The 16,904-nt window shown below is 50.6% G+C and overlaps 1 protein-coding gene across 1 annotated transcript in view; it reads left to right on the top strand.

The window, feature by feature from the left end:
* The window catches only part of C3H4orf50 (chromosome 3 C4orf50 homolog), a 114,252-nt gene that overhangs the window by 82,028 nt on the left and 15,320 nt on the right, over positions 1-16,904 (top strand). The window contains exons 13-14 of the mRNA XM_054553697.2: positions 1,416-1,503; positions 7,571-7,729. The gene's annotated coding sequence lies outside the window, so the exon portion shown is untranslated. The remainder of the gene's footprint in view (positions 1-1,415; positions 1,504-7,570; positions 7,730-16,904) is intronic.

The following is a 16,904-nucleotide window of genomic DNA, read 5'->3' on the forward strand; positions in this document are numbered from 1 at the left end:
TGTTGGGGATTAAATCCAGGCCGTGTGATCTTTCTGTACGTTAGTTTCATCATCTTTAAAGTGGGAGTTCCACCTACTACCAAAGTGGGTTCCTTCCACCTACCTACCAAAATAACCTAAAATTATTTTAAGGTTAAATAAATCAATACAGATAAAGCTCTTAGAGTTGTACTGTCCCATCGTAAGTGCCGTATCCAAGTTAGTTAGACATTATCTTAATTATGTTTAGAATCCACTTTATGGTCTCTATTCAATAGTTCTACTATTTGATGTTGTTAGGGGAACTTAACTTTCCTGACAAATACATCTTATGTCTTCATTCATAAAGGACTGTTTTCTTGGGCATTTTGTAATGTTGGCCTCTGGGGCTTTTTTTTTTTTTTTTTTTTAGACGGAGTCTCACTCTGTTGCCCAGGCTGGAGTGCAATGGCGCAATCTTGGCTCACTGCAACCTCCACCTCCCGGGTTCAAGTGATTCTCCCGCCTCAGCCTCCCGAGTAGCTGGGACTGTAGGTGCCCACTACCACACCCGGCTAATTTTTGTATTTTTAGTACAGACGGGGTTTCACTATGTTGGCCAGGCTGGTCTCGAACTCCTGACCTCGTTATCCGCCTGCCTTGACCTCCCAAAGTGCTGGGATTACAGGCATGAGCCACTGCACCTAGCCCTAGGGCTTTATCTGTAGGAATCCTGTGTGTCTCAACGTCAGCCCTGAGTATATCACAGGCCCAAGGGAGTTCAGCCCCAAATTCCCATGAGATATAGGGCTATGGTTACATCTTCTTAAGGATGGCTTTTTTCTCCTCACCTAGAACTCAAGCCAGGACAAACTTCCTCTCTATCTTCTAATTCCCCCTGTTACTGAGGCGATAGCCCTCCAAGGACCTTGGCTGAGTTCCAGCTCCCTGACTCTGTCTGCGTCCACGTCGAACTGCATCCCCTGGTTTACAGAGGCCAGAGCAGCCTTCCAGTGGCATCATCGCCACTGCCACTCCTGGAAGGAGAAAAAATAAGGCCACCTTAACTACAGCAATCATGAACCTAGAGCTTCCTGTGTGCCAAGTGCTGTTCTGAGCAGTTTCCATATTTTAACTCATTTAGCCTTCATGACAACTGTATCTGCGCACTATTAACCATGTTTTACAGCTGGAGAAACTGAAGCACAGAGCTGCTAAGTAACTTGCTGGGAAGTAACTTGCTTGGGGTCACCCAGCCAGAAATGTAGGGAGCTCGGATTTGAACCCAGGCAGTTTAGGGTCACATGTATGCGCTGAAGCCTATACCAGGCTGCCTCTGAGGCTGTGGGAAGACACTTTGCCTGGTTCCTGGCCCATGAAAGTGACTACACGATAATAGCTATTGGCATTATTATTATAAATGCCATTATTATTGTTATTGCTGTTGTTATTTACAGGTAAACCCTGGTTCCAGGCTTCAGGAGCTCACGGGCCAGGTCAGCCAGACACACGTGGAAGGGAGGCTTGTGCTCCAGCCTGGCTATGGTAAGTGTGCAGGGCCTGTAGCTGGCCTGGGGCAGGTGGTTTGGAGCTGAGGAAAAAGCATGGGTGAAGAACATGCCAGGGGTTAAGTGTGGCCAGGAGGAGGGTGCAGGGAGGAGTGGCAGGACACAGAGAAAAGGCAGACAAGGGCCAGACAGCGGAGGACACTTGAGCCAGACCAGCGAGCCTGCAGCTTCTCCTGCAGGGATGACAAGCCGCACAAAGTCCTTTTGTGGAGGAGTGGAACTTGATTTATTTAAAAGGCTAAGCTCTGTGCTGAGTTTTCCAATATAAGGAAGCTTGCAGAGGAATCTGCAGGCGATGCTGCCTGAGCAGGAAGAGAATAACGACAGCGAGGGCCTGGAAAGGGCCAATGTGTGTGGGTGGTCGTGGAGTTTCAGAGCAGCCGTGACTCCTGTGTCGCCGCCAAACACTGTCCACCTCGCCTTGCCATGCAGCCGTCTACTCTCCACAGCCATCCAGCGAGCTGCTCACCGCTTCTTACAGATGAGGAGACTGAGGTGCAGGGAGGCAAAGTGAATTGCCAGGGGCTGCGTTGGAGTGGGAAGACGTCTAAGCCTGTGTCCTTAACCCTACACCACGCTGCTTCTCCAGTTTTAGAAGAAAAGAGTAGGGAGGTGGTTCTCGCTCACAGACACCCTTCTCTCTCTTCCTGTTTCTGCTCTCCTCTCTGTCATCTCTTCCTTCCCTCTCCTCTTCCTGTCTCATCCTCTCCTGACCTCCTCCTCCCACTCCTCTCCCCAACAGGCTTGTCACCAGGACCCCCACATTGGCTTTTATTCTATCTTGGAGGGGACTTCACCATCCCTGGCTCACTCCCACACCTCCCAGGGCTGCGTCAGTGCAGGTCTTGGGAACAGTGTCCTTCAAGGGTGTCTGGGCCAGAGGGGACCTTGCTATGCCCAGCCCATTTCCCATGGGCATCCGAGCTCCGCAGGGAGGCATGATTATAGTCAAAACAACTGCTGAGCACGCCCCTTACCCCCAGCTCACTTAGTAGCAGACATTAGAGGGTCTGTGCTGGCCGAGTGCTAGAGTCGGGGACACAGGGATGAACCACATAGCTGCAGCCCTCAGGGACTCCAGCCACGTGAGCAGGTAACTGGCGTGGGGTCTGGTGTGTACCAGTGTGTGCTGGGAGAGCCCAGAGTCAGGGTCGGGGTCAGCCACACAGCAGATGGGGAATATGGGAGTAGGGACGGGAGGTGGAGGCAGGAGCTGCCATTCATAGAGGCTGGAGAAGTAGGAAAAGCCCCATCCCAAAGTTCCGTGAGTGGCAGACTCGGGACCTTGGATCTTTTCCCAGAATCAGTAGGGAGCCTTCCAGAGTTTCTAAGTGGGATGGTAGTAAGCAAACACTGCACTCGTGTTCCATGAAGCTAATATTCAAAAGCACTCTTGACAAAGTGTTTTCACACACATCCCAGCATCTGATCCTTCCTCCACCCTCTGTGAGAGACGAGGGCAGCTAAGACATCGCATGGAAGAGAAGATCCAGAGGCAGAGAGGAGGCTCGCTGGGATTGCTTAGGATATACACGACAGCACCAGGCTCCCATTCAGGGCTCTGGCATCAGGGTCCTGATCCCTGGTGCTGGGGGCAACTCTTCTGAGGAGAAATTTGTTTACAAAAATTATAAGGCAGAGAGAAAATGATGATCTTTAATATTAATGATAATATGGTTTCTGACACTTATTGAGTGGCTGCTGTATGCCAGGAGCTGCACCACCATTATAAATGCACTATCTCGTTTAAACCCTATAACAATTTGTGAAGCTAAGTAGTAATATTCTCCTCTGTGCAGAAGGAAACTGAGGTTCAAAAAAGATACCTTCTATTTCTGCAGATCTGGGATTGAAATCCAGCTCTCTTGCTTTTTTAATACTGTAATGTGGGTGCAGTGACTCACACCTGTTATCTCAGCACTTTGGGAGGCTGAGGTAAGAGAATTGCCTGAGCCCAGGAGTTCAAGACCAGTCTGAGCAAGGTAGGGGAACTCCGTCTCTATAAACAATTAAAAAAAATATTAGCTGGGCATGGTGGCATGCACCTGTAGTTGCAGCTACTCAGGAGGCTGAGGCGGGAGGATCAATTGAGCCTGGGAGGTCGAGGCTTCAGTGAGCTGTGATGGAGCCACGGCACTCCAGCCAGTCTCCAAAACAAACAAACACTGTAATGTTCCCACCACAGTCTGATGCCTTCCTTCTCCAGGTAGATGATCACCTGGTCACCTCAGGTTCAGGACCTGGGCACCCGGACAGCACCAGGCAAGCTGTCCCCTGCCTGCCTCCCTCTTTGATGGCTGGATTCTTTATGGAGCCCAGCCTAGTTGTTCATGTGCGTGCTCCGTAAATGGGCCAAGGAAAGAGTGTGCCAGAGTGGAAATGCGACACGCTTCTGCTCTCTGGGGCATTCAGCCAAGAACTGTGTGCATGGTTCACCTGTCTGTGAAGACAGCCGGCCAGTGGGTTTACACCTGGCAGGTTAGTGCATTACACCTGCCTTCCTCACCTGAGAGGGGGACAGGAGGCCAAACATTGCATGGAAATTAGAGACAGTTGGCAGGGGTGGGGGACAGGGGGGCGTTGGGAAGAGCTTAGCATTTTGGGGTCAGGTGACAACTCTCTGTAAATACTGAGCTGGTGACATTGCCTGTCTTCTCCTCTGCCCTTCTGCGTGGGTTGCACAATTTGGCTCCCCTTTCCAGCCTCGGCTTCCCCTTCTCTGTGTGCTCTGCTGATTTTCTGGAATCAATGAATAGAAGGAGGAAGTGACATTGAATGAGACAGTGACACCCCGGGGTGGTGATTTCTGTGTCAAAGCCTAAAGGAGAGCCTGGATCCATGGGGAAGATGGGAGGGAGGGATGTGCAAACCTTAGGCTCCTCAGAAGCCTTCCTGGAGGAGGCAGAGCTGAACGAGAGGGATCCCCCTGCAGAGAGGGTGGAGTGGGCCTCCCCATCAGACATCACAGGGGCTGCTGATGGCTGGTGTGTGGAAGGACAGGAGGAAAACAGCCGCACAGAGCCTGTATTTGGAGCGTGGAAACATGACAGTCTAGAAGTGCAGAGGGCAGGTTTCTAGTTCAGCTCGGCCTCGCCAGGGCTGCACGACCTTGGGGAAAATTGCTCTATGTTTTTAAACTTCCTTTGTCTCTTCTGTGAAATGAGAATCCTGGTAAATCACCTTATCTTCGCACCTGAGAAGCTGACAGTGAAAAGTTTTTGCAAACCATAAAGCTGTGTTCAAATGCAAAGATGTGTTCTTGTACATGGGAAACCAACACCACTCCTAGATTCCCTAACTGATACTTGCTAGGTGTTCCTTGCCCCTGTGCATCAGTGTTTGGGGGCTGCTTCTTGGTTCTCTTCCTTTGCCCTGAATACAAACCCGTGAGGTCATGGGAACATACCAGCCAAGTAGCCTGGACTTTGAGTCTGCAGGGACTCATTCCAGGGAGTGTTTTCAGCTCAACCCCAGTCTTGGGGAGTTCCTTTTCAGCTGGGCCTGACAGAGATGGATTCCAGTGACCTGCAGGATCCGGGACATGGCTCTTTCCTCCTAGTCTCACTGAGACAAATTTAGGCTCTCCCACTTTCATGTGAGCTTTGGCAGCTGGACCTGAACTGTTTGCTCATTTATGCACGAGGCGTTTGTGCACTCCTGGCCAGGACTGTCCCTCCCTTCTTTCCTTCTTTATCCCTTTACCCCTTTGCCTCTCCGCTTCCCACCACTCTTCTTCCACTTATGTCTTTCAACATTTTGAGGAGCACCTGCCAGACCCATGCTGGGCATCACAGACAGCAGAGGTGAATCTAAGCATGGTCCCTGCCTTCATGGTGCTCACATGCTCCCAGGGGAGACGGGCGCTGGAGTTGAGTGCAACGCTGTAAACCATAACACGTATGTTTCACTCATGGAGGGGGATCTGGCTCTGGAGAGAGCCAGAGGGTGATGAGCAGACCCACCCAGGGTGGGCGGGGCCCCAGAGGCACTTGCTTCATGCCTGCTCTATGCACAGCTGCTGCACACATGCCCACAGTGAGGCATGGGAGGCACTGCCCAGACACATGGATTAAAGTTGTTAAAACTGTCTAGTGTTTCAAGATTCACAAAACCTGAACACTTTGATTCTTCTAGCAACTTTATGAAGTGGTCAGCTGAACATAAGAAAGGGGTTCAAAGAAGTCTGTTGGTGGATTGAGCCAATACCAGAAGCTAGAGTCAGCCTGTGAGGATAGGAAGTCGAGCAAGGATGGGGGCCGGAAGTCAGGATTAATCGCTATAGAGCTGTCCAAATAGCACCTGACACATAAAGACACTCAGTAGGTAATGTTACCTCTTATAATTGGTTGCTATTTTCCAAAGAAATGGAAGGCGCCCAGAGACCATCCAATCATACATCCTCGTTGAACAGAGGAGGAATCTGAGGCCTAGAGAGACGTCAATGGGAAGGCAGCCACAGGACACTGAGTCCAGGCTCCCCAGTTCTCAGCGCTGCACACCCACAGTCCCCACCATACAGAGCAGCCTCTGTCATGAGCCCAGTGTTTTCTCTATCAACACCTGGTTGTCATCATGCCTAGAAGTATCACCTGCATCCTGTTAGATACAGGAGCACAATTTAAAGGCCAAAAACATTCATGAGGATATAAACCTATCAAGTAAAAGCCACCTCTAACTTGGCATCTCTAGTAGAGCCCAATAAAATTTGCTTGCCTCGGGGTAGCTAATATTTAAAGCTGGTTATTGTCACAACACAGCTTAATGGTCTAGCATCTTCAACACTTAATTGCCCTTTATTAGATCATTGCAGAATGAGATAATTGGACCAAGCACTTGAACTTCTGACTCTCTCCTATTTATCTTGTGGCGCACACAGATGGGGAATTTCACAAGTGCCTTTTAGGGCTGGCGCTCACAGAGCTCTGGGCGGCCTGGAGTTCACTGCCACTGTGTTTACTCAGGGCGTGCTTCATTCAGAAAAGCTGCCTTTCCTGGAGTTTCTCACTTTTATTTTTTCTGCTTATAAGAAGTAAATTGTAAATTTCCTTTCCCCTTTCCTTCTGTCCTTTTGTTTCCAGCACAAGTCCCTGTTATTAAAACACAATTCACTTCAGAGTCAGTTCTCTTGGGTTTATAAAAGTGCATATTTCATATTGAGCATGAAAGTCAAGGAAATGTAATGTTATTCCTAAAGGAGAATGTGCTCGCTTTTGCAAAACAAAATGTAAATTCTGCCTACCTTTGTTGTTGGATTTGGGATAAAGGAATATTTACATAACTTCCCACCTTCAAACTGATGCAGATACGGGCTTGAAAAAAATGTCTGCTGACAGGCACATCAGAGCCTGAAAAATATTCACACCTTTGAAAACTGACTAGTACTAGCTGCTCTGGGAGACACAGATCTAACTAATTGCAGGATTTATCATGGTATGATTTATAATAGTGAGTTCTTAGAAACAATCTGAATGTCCAACTGCCTGGAAATGGGTGAGGAAATCATATATTCACTCCATGAAATAGTGGTCTTTTCACTTTTGTTCAGCACATTTTTATTGAATGCCTACTGTGGGTATCAGGGACAGTGTTAGGAGGTAGCTATGCAATGATGAGTCGGGAAATGATGCAGTTGTTAGCAATCACTGCTACAAAGATGATGCTTTGGGGAAATCTTTTAATGCGAAGTCAAAACCCCCCAGAAATGTTATTATCTCGATTTTGTTGAAAGCACACAAAACACTGGGAAGGTTGACTTATTTTTTGTTTTTATCTCTTTCTCCAAATATCTGTAAGGCACACATAAAACATCTCTAGTAGGGAAAAACAAGAAAGTTTTCAAAAAAGCATTTGACATGTTCATTTGGAGGTTCCCCTGTTAGGAATTGTGTCTGTATGCCGGAAGTCACTGCATCTTTGGAAGTGACAGGAGAAGGTGCCGTCTGCAGTAGAATGCCTTCTGGCCCCAGGGTGATGTTTTATCACCAGGAAGCATGCAGGGTGTTCATGCCTTCAGCTCATCCCGGTGCCCCTCCTTCTTCCTCCAGAGCCTCATGGGAAATCACGACTTCTCCGTGCCCGTCCCTGTCAGCACACAGATCTGCCGGCTGGTTTCCATAGGCACTTGGTCAGAGCAAACAAAGGTCTTTCATCATCTGCTCCATGAACTCCCTTGGTGACCTGGAACCCAGCTGCTGCTGTCCGAGGTAGCTTCGGATGTGTGTGTGTGTGTGTGTGTGTGTGTGTGTGTGTATGTGTATGCGTGTGTGTGTGTATGAGAGGGAAAGAGCGAGAGCTAGCCCATGAAAGGTTTTGTTTACAGCTTTTGCCTTTGACCTTATAAGATTACCTTGCAGTTTGTATTCCAGGATCCTGAGTATGGTAGACACTCAGTGAATAGAAAATTGATACTGTTTCCGAGTAATTTTGTGAAAGATTTTTATTTTTGCCTTAATGAGCTCCATCTGAATTAAATTTTCAGGTGTATTATGAACACTTACCCTTTATAGAGGACCATAAACATTATGTTCCTTAATATATTGCAAGTTCCACGCATTAATGTGAGCTCCGTATTTGCAGAGGTCTGCAGGAAGCTGTAACTGGTACTCAGGTGAGTGAGGCAGGCATCCTGTGCAGTGGAGCTTGTCAACTCAGGACACATCAGTGGCAGGGCACATGGGGGTTCTGGGACCCCAGGGGAGGGACCCAGGCAGGTGTTGGGGAGGGGATTGGCAGTGCATTTGGGGAAGGTTTCCTGGAGGAGGCCATGTCTGAGCTGAAGCATGAAGAATGGGTATATTAGTCTGTTCTCACACTGCTGTTAAAGATACTACCTGAGACTGGGTAACTTATAAAGGAAAGATGTTTAATTGACTCATAGTTCTGCATGGCTGGGGAGGCCTCAGGAAACTTACAATCATGGCAGAAGGAGAAGGGGAAGCAAGGCACATCTTACATGGCTATAGGAGAGAAAGAGAAAGAGAGACAGAGAGACAGAGGGAGAGCAGGGTGAACTCCCACTTTCAAACCATCAGATCTCATGGGAACTCCCTCACTATCACCAGAACAGCATGGGGGAACCTCCCCCATGATTTAATCACCTCCTACTAGGTCCCTCCCTCAACACATGGGGTTTACAATTTGAGATGAGATTTGGGTGAGGACACAGAGCCAAGCCATATCACTGGGTAGGAGTTGTCAAGCAGAGGGCAGAGGCAGAAAGCAAGAGAGTAAGCTCCAGGTAGGGGGAACAAAAGGGTATGGGGGAGAGGTTAGAAAGACTGGAGGGAGGTGAGTGTGGTTGGAGTGGGGAGCGGTCAGTGTCAGAGATGGGCTGGAAAAGGAGCAAGACCTGGAGGCTTTGGACACATGACCCTCTGAGCTGTTGCCATAAGACCTGCTTCTGAGCCCTGATTCTGCAGTCTGTCTTCCATGGCCTGTCCTTTGGCCTCCAGGCACAGCTGGCTCCAGGCGAGACTGCACCCGCCAGTCATTCTCTGCCACTTCCATCTCCTGCTTTGTGGTCACCACCATCTGACAAGCATGCATCTGCTCCCTGTCTTCCCCTTCCACAGTAGGCATCGTAAAAGCAGGAACTTGCATGCATTTCCCCAGAACACTCCCTGTCTGTCTTCCCCTTCCACAGTAAGCACCATAAGAGCAGGAACTTCTATATATTTCACCAGAAACATGGGCACACAGAAAGCAGTCATAAAATATTTACTGATCAGATGAATGGTCAGTGAATGAATGAATATGGATGAGCCGCAGAGCCACTTTGGATCCCCCTCGGGCCAGGGTTCAGGTTTCCTGTTTGTGTGGGAAACAGCTGGAAGGATGAGTGGTCATGCAGGCAGGGTGGGCCTGGGGGCTTCTTTTGAACTTACAGCCTGGTTTATTTCAACCACTTTATTGCGCTTGTCATTTGGCTTAGAAAATATGGTCTGTGGGCCCGGGGACACAGGTACTGTGCTGGGTCATCTGCCCTTTAAAAAAAAAAAATTGAGGCAAAATTCACATGATGTAAAATTCACCATTTGAGCCACGTTAAAGGGCACAATTCGGTGGCTTTTAGTGCCTTCACAATGTTGTGCAACCATCACCACTGATTTCAGAACATTTTCGTCATCCTAAAAAGGAACACTGTCCCCTTTAGGCCCTTTAGGCAGTCCCTGTCTGTTCCCTCCATGCTCTGGGGTAACTGACATCGGGCGGTCCACCTTCTGTCCCTGTGGGTCTGCCTGCTCTGGGCCCTTCATGTGAATAGAATCATGCACCACGTGGCCTTCGTGTCTGTTTCCTTTCACCTAGCGTCCCATTTTCAAGGTCAGTCCCCGCCGTAGCAGGTGACAGCACGTCATTTCTTCTCATGGCCGAATAATGTTCCCCTGGATAGATGGGCCACATTATGTTATCCATTCACCAGCTGATGAACATTTTCGTTGTCTCCATTTTTTGACTATTATGAGTGTTTAGGTCACCAGATTAATAGGTGCTCATTATAAAAATCTAAACCTTATTGAAAGACACGTTGGGCGAAAGGAAAAGCCCCTGGAGCCCCTCCTTCCAGCTATCGTGTCGCCTGCATGGATCTGTGCATGGCTCCGCCTTCTGCGTGGCAGACTCAGCTGCCGATCTCCACAGGAGCCCCTCTCTGCCCACAGTCACAGCCTTCCCTGTGAGGCCTCAGGTTTCTCTGCATTGCTGAGATCTTGCCCTGGGTCTGCATCTCCTCCCAGCCCTCCCCAGTCCTTAAGACCCCCTTCCCAACTTCCATCACCTGGTGAACTCCAGCTCATTGCCCGCTGCCAAGGGTGGGTCCCGGGCCTGGCTCAGTGCTTCCCCAACCCTGGTCCTCACTCCCAAACCCTGGTGTAGGTGTCTGTCTCCCCTACCAGACCGTGGGCCCCCCAAGGCTAGGGCCATGCCTGAGCATTTCTGTGACCACAGGGCCGTGCTCAGGTGGTGCTGGTTGGAAGCTCACATTGGTGGGAGAGGCAGGTTGCCATAGAAACCCAGTGTTATGCTTGGTGAAAGGACAGGATCTGCTCGTGGGACACAGCCATCCTCCTCTCGGCGTTTCCTGGGGCCAGGTTGGCTGCTTCTGCCAGTCCTTGTCCACTGGTACCATCCTCCCGACAGGGCGACCATCGGTCCTGAGGCCCTGTGACCTTGCCTCAAATTTATCTTCCTAGTTCTCATGCTGCGGAATGTACGGTCACCACTTCCTACACAAGCTTCAGCGCTTCCCATGCCTCCCTGCCTGGAATGGTCCTTTGCAAAGAGAGTTGCAGATCCAGCAGCCTGGGGGTCCCCCAACAGCCCTCCCCACTGGAGCCCACCCCCCACCACACCTCCTTGCTGCTTCAGGGGTTGCGGGTCTTCCCTCTGCCCATCTCAGAAGGCCCTCCATCAGCTGGTCCCTTCTCTTCCCCACTCAGTGAAGTCTGTCTCCACTCCCTCTGCTGGCCTCTCCCTCCCAACCCAAGTGGCCCAGACCAACATCTTGGCAAACCCAAAGGCAGCTTCCTGGTCCTCTCCAACCTGGTACATGGCCACCGCTGAGAACCCCCTGCCCTGCCCCCCAAACCTCTCCCACTCCCCTTGCCAGGGAATTCCCAGGCTTCCTCCCGAGCTGCACACCTGCCACTCAAGTGCTTCTTCCCAGGGTTCCACCCTTGCCCTGGCACCTGGCGCCCACTGGGACCTCCCTGCTAAGCTCCGGACCCTCTGATCTGCTGTTCTGTAATAATGCACCTTCCTGTTCCCACTTCGATGTTCCATGGGCAACTGAAAGCCAGAGCTCCAGCTGGACTTGGCATCTTCGTCTATAAAGCCGCTTCGTATTGTGCAAGTGGATACCCCTCTCCCCACATCCATGTGGAACTTGATCTCGGTCCCCAGCCCAGGGGCCCCTCCTCCTTCCTTCCCCACTCTGATGGAAGAAGACCTGAGCTACTGCTCCAGGCCTGCCCTGGGTCCTCAGCACTGAGAACCCTGTAGCCAGGGATTGGGGGTTCACAGCGGCTCATGCTTGGGACCAGGCCAGGAGGTTTCTCGACCCTTGCTCAGACTCCAACAAACCGTTTGGCCTTTCCTGCTCTCTGCTCCTGCTGACCCTGGGTGTGGGGCAGGCTGGGAATATGCTGTGCCTGTCCCAGTTCTCCCTAAGATAGGCCTCCTGGGCTGGATGTGGGGAGGGTCCAGGAGCCCCTACTTTTGGCCTCAAGCCTAAGCCGTGAGCTCCTGCAGTTTAATCAGAAATCGACGATTTTGGTTTCCATTTGACTCTTGGCTCTTGTATTAGTCAGGGTTCTCTAAAGGGACAGAACTAATAGGATAGACGCATATATGAAGGGGAGTTTATTAAGGAGTATTGACTCACATGATTAGAAGGTGAAGACCCACAATAGGCCATCTACAAACTGAGGAGCCAGGAAGCCAGTCTGAGTCCCAAAACCTCAAAAGCAGGGAAGCCGACAGTGCAGACTTCAATCTGTTGCCCAAGGCCCGAGAGTCCCTGGCAAACCACTGGTGTAGGTCCAAGAGTCCAAAAGCTGAAGAACTTGGAGTCTAATGTTCAAGAGCAGGAAGCATCCAGCATGAGAGAAAGATGAAGGCTGGAAGACTCAGCAAGTCTGCTCTTCCATCTTCTCCTGCCTGCTTTATTCTAGTCACGCTGGCAGCTGATCAGATGGTGCCCACCCAGATGGAGGGTGGGTCTGCCTCTCCCAGTCCACTGACTCAAATGTTAATCTCCTTTGGCAACACCCTCACAGACACACCCAGGAACAATACTTTGCATCCTTCAACCCAATCAAGTTGACACTCAGTATTAACCATCACAGCTCTCAATGTGTGTGGCCTAAGTCTACAGGCTGGAGCCATTGGAAGGAAGATTGGTGGGAGGGGGTGGGTTAGGAGTGACCACACAGCCTCCCACATTCCCTACTGATGGATCCTGCCTGGCAACAGACCAGCCTTCTCCCCTCCACCCCTACCCCCAATCCCTCACCCAGCCCTGTGGGTTCTGCCTCCATTCTATCATTCTCTCCATCTGCTTACACCTGTGCTGGTGGGGTGGGGTCCAGACACTAATGCACACCTGTCCCCAGCCGCTCCTGCCACAGAAGCCTCCTATCTAATCCACATCCCCCTTCCCCTTGTTAGCAATGAACACAATTAGTAGCACACGTGAGGTGCCAGGCTCTGTGCTTGATCCAGAGTTCACACTCAGGGCTCATTGCCGTCATTGTTTCTGTCCTTGTTCTTGTTGGTATTACTGGACTTGGAGTCAGAAACAGGTTCGAATCCCAGCTCCACCACCCTTTAGCTGCGATCCTTGGGCCACATTTGTAACCTCCCTGAATATCAGTTTCTCATCTGTAAAACAGGAATTATAATCGCTCTCTTGCATTGTTGCTGAGATAATTAAATTAATTACACGTGCAAAATGTCAGGTCCCTTTCCCTCCTGGAACAGGGAAAATCGCGTCTACTCCAGGAAAGTTCATTCTGTGTCCCTCCTTAGAGTTTCTGTGGGCTCCCAGGGAGATAATTTGTGAAAAGTGGATTGTGAATGCTGAAGTGCTATGACAATGTTTAGAATGATGATTACTAATTACAGTTTAGGGCAGCTGGGAGAGAAGCTGGGGTGAGGTGAAGGTCTAGCCTCCTGCCTTTCAAAGGCCATGGGGCAGGGTTGGGAGGAGACAGAGCTGATGAGGAGACCATGGGTTGTGTGTTACTTGGAGCCAGGAGGCTGGAGTCCAGCAAACTCCCTGGGTCCTTTCCCACCCTAGAGTCTGGCATCCATCTGCCCATTTGATGAGCATGCCACGAGGGCCGCTCCAGGCTGGGCACTGTCATGGATGCAGGAGCTGGAGGGGACAGGAGGACAACCCTTCTCCTGCCCTCATGGTGCTTATCATCTACAGGTGAGATGGTTAGATAGGCAGTTTACAAGCAAGGCACACTCCCCGAAGACCTCTTCTGCAGAGTCGCCCGGTGCATGCCATGCCTATCCGTTTCCATGGGTCTGATTCCCCCAAGGACTCTGTCTTATTTCCTGGCATAGCCCCAACACCTGATGCAGGGCCCAGCACCTAGAAGGTGTTTGATAAGTAAGTGTCAAATTGGACCAACTCAGTGAAAGCTGACTACTGTGCAGTAGAGGGCCAGGTATGGGTTACCCGACTCACAAGGTTATTTTTCATTGTGTAGGAAACATGGAGTTAAGGTTTGCATCTTTTCAGGCAGTTGTTTTGAAAGACACACCTCCTGGGATTCTGAGGAGATGGGAGGGCCCATCCTCTGTCCCCGTCCATCACTGTCATGTGCACTGCAGTGGGCCCCGGCCCACCACTCTGGGATTAGCTTTCCCTGCATGCGGTCCCTGTGCTCTGGGCTCTGACAGCCTCCACCCTGCAGGCTTGTCTTCCAGCCACTGGGATCTGAGCTGGGGCAGCCACCCTGGGATCTCTCAAGTGTGTATTTCCTCTGGGCGCTCATCACTTTCCTGCTTGACCAGAAACCAGCATACTGGGGGCAGAGCAGGGGGCTCCTGTTCCTAGTTACTAGGTTCCTTCGGGGGCTTTTTTCCAAATGGGATCAGAGAGATACTCTGCTGCTTTTTGTGCCTGATGCAGTAGCTGAGACTTCTCTGCCTTCACAGGCAGCCTCTGCCCACACCCTTATCACAGCTTTCCCTGGCCCCATTTCCTCACCTCCCAGCACCGGCCGTCAGACTGCTCTTTCTTTAGAAAGGCAGCGCTTTTTATATCACTCCTGTGTGCAAAAATACTTCTTATATCCACCCCCTCTTATCTGCAGGGTAAAATCCAAACTCTCTACCTTGGCATGGAAGCTTTCCACCCTCTCGAGTGTCCCCTCCTCCTCCTCTCTCCAGCTCTGCCTGCCAACTTACCCACCCAGTGGATCCTCCCGAAACACAGTCAGCATCTCCCCGCCCCTGAGCCTCCCTGGAAGCTTTCCCCACATCGAAGCCTTCCTGCTTTTTGATGCTGGCAGGGTCTGTCAGCTGGAAGCCAACTCTAACTTTGCATTCTGTTACTTTATCTGCACTGTCTCACGGCATTCATCCCTTCCCCTATATGTGCACAGAACATGTGCCACCGTCTACATATGCAGACATGCGTGTGTGTATATATATCCCAGAGGCCATTTGTCCCATGGCCTCAGGCTCCTCCTCCAGCCCACCGCCTGACTGGGAGGCAGCTCTTGGCTTCTTTCTGAGTTCCTGAACAGAATCCACTTGCACGGCAGGACGGAGCAATGCAGATTTACTGAAAAGTCTGTGAGGGAGCCCAGGAGGATGACACGTCATCAAGCCTATCACAGGCAACCGCACATCCCCGCCGGACACCTGTCATCCCCTGGGATCCTCCCTCCGCGTGGAAGGGCCCAGCAATGGATGGGGAGCTGGAACTGCTCCTGGGACGTTGCCTGGCTCTTCCTGGACCAGCTACTTGCTCAGGTGTCAAGGTCTCAGGTCACTCAGATAAGCAGGCCCCATCCCAGAGAAATCCTGGCTGTGGTCAGAGTTCTTCAGCGTGAGGGTGACTGTCCACTGCTCCTGCCACTCCTGGAAGCACCTTACAACCCGAGGCTTCCCATGGGCTCAGCCATTCTGCCCTGACTAGTGAGACCAAAATCTAGTACCCCTCGGAGCTCACAGCACACCTTTGCAGTCAGCAGTTGTTGAGCACAGAGTTGTTTGTGTTTGCTCTACCATCATGGTACTTGTGCTTGGAAAACCAAATGCAATATTTGGCCAGGTGCGGTGGCTCATGCCTGTAATCCCAGCACTTTGGGAGGCCAAGATGGGTGGATCACCTGAGGTGAGGAGTGGATCACCTGAGGTGAGGAGTTCAAGACCAGCCTGGCCAAATGGTGAAACCCTATCTCTACTAAAAATACAAAAATTAGCCGGGCATGGTGGCACGCACCTGTAGTCCCAGCTACTTGGGAGGGTGAGGCAGGAGAATAGCTTGAACCCAGGAAGTGAATGTTGCAGTGAGCTGAAATTGTGCCACTGCACTCCAGCCTGGGTGACAGAGCGAGACTCCATCTCAAAAAAAAAAAAAAAAAAAAAAAAACAACAACAACAAAAAAACAATATTTATTCTCTCCATCCTCCACGCTGAGATAATCATCACAACCAGCATGAAGTAGGTACCTGCCATGTTCCAGGCCCTGTTATAGGCACCAGGTGCACACCTCAACTCACTTCATCATTGCAACCAACTCCAAAGTAGACATGACTGTCATACCCTCCTCACAGATGTAAAAACAGATCTCACAGCTAGTGAGTGGCAGAGGTGGGATTTGAACCTGGCAGTGTCGTTCCAGAGCCTGAGTTCCCAATTGCTATGCAACAAACACTAATGCACATAGAGTCATCCTCGGTATCCGTGCAGCATTGTTTCCAGGACCTCCTAAGGAGACCCACATCTGAGGATGCTCAAGTCCTTGTTAGAAAATGTCACGGCATTTGCATATAACCTACACGCTGTGTGCTGTAAGTCATCTCTATTATTTAAAATACTTATAATTACTATAATACCTAATGCAATGTAAATGCTTTGTAAATAGTTGTCATACTGTGTTGTTGAGGTAATAATGACAAGAAAAGTCTGTGCATGTTGAACACAGACTAACTTTTCTTTGAGTATTTTCAATCCCTGGTTGGTTGAATCCATGGATGTGGAACCCATGGATACGGAGGGCCACCTGTACCCGAAAGAACCCCTATTTCAGAGTTGATTCTGGTGAAGCATCTTCTCCCATGGGTTTTGTGGGAGCTCAGCGAGAGAGCATTTTCTTGTCTGCCATGGCAGCGGTTTCAGCTGGTGTGGTCCCTCCAGGGCCCAGTAGGCACCAATTCTTGTTTGCAGCAGCCAGCCCTGCAAAGGCCTGACTACTCAGTGTCTCAGCGTGGCATTTGCTGACCTGGGGTTAATGCCTTGGGGTCAGGGTGATTGCGTTGGAAGGGAGATTCTGGAGACAGCAGCTGTCCTCTCCACCCATGCTTCTGCTGATAGCTGCTCAGGGAAACCTTCCTAGGAGATGTCCTCGACATGGCCTCTTGCAGGGTCTCTGTGGGGCTGCTGAGGCATGAGGCACAGGTGAGTCCTCTTTAGGAAAGGGTGTGCCCCCCACTCCCACTTGCCCCTGCCTCAGTCCACTGCCTACAGGGAGTGAGTGAAAGAAGATCTAATGTGTCACCTGGAAGGTGATACACACTCCACGCCACTTCATCCAGACTTCTAGAACCTTCCTGAGCTGTGGTAGCCATGGAAACCGGGCATTGGATCTGCCAACTCTCAAGCCTGGGGCTCCTCTGAACTGGAAACAGGCCCCT

The sequence above is a fragment of the Pongo abelii genome, chromosome 3 (genome assembly GCF_028885655.2).
Source record: "Pongo abelii isolate AG06213 chromosome 3, NHGRI_mPonAbe1-v2.0_pri, whole genome shotgun sequence".
NCBI lineage: Eukaryota > Metazoa > Chordata > Mammalia > Primates > Hominidae > Pongo > Pongo abelii.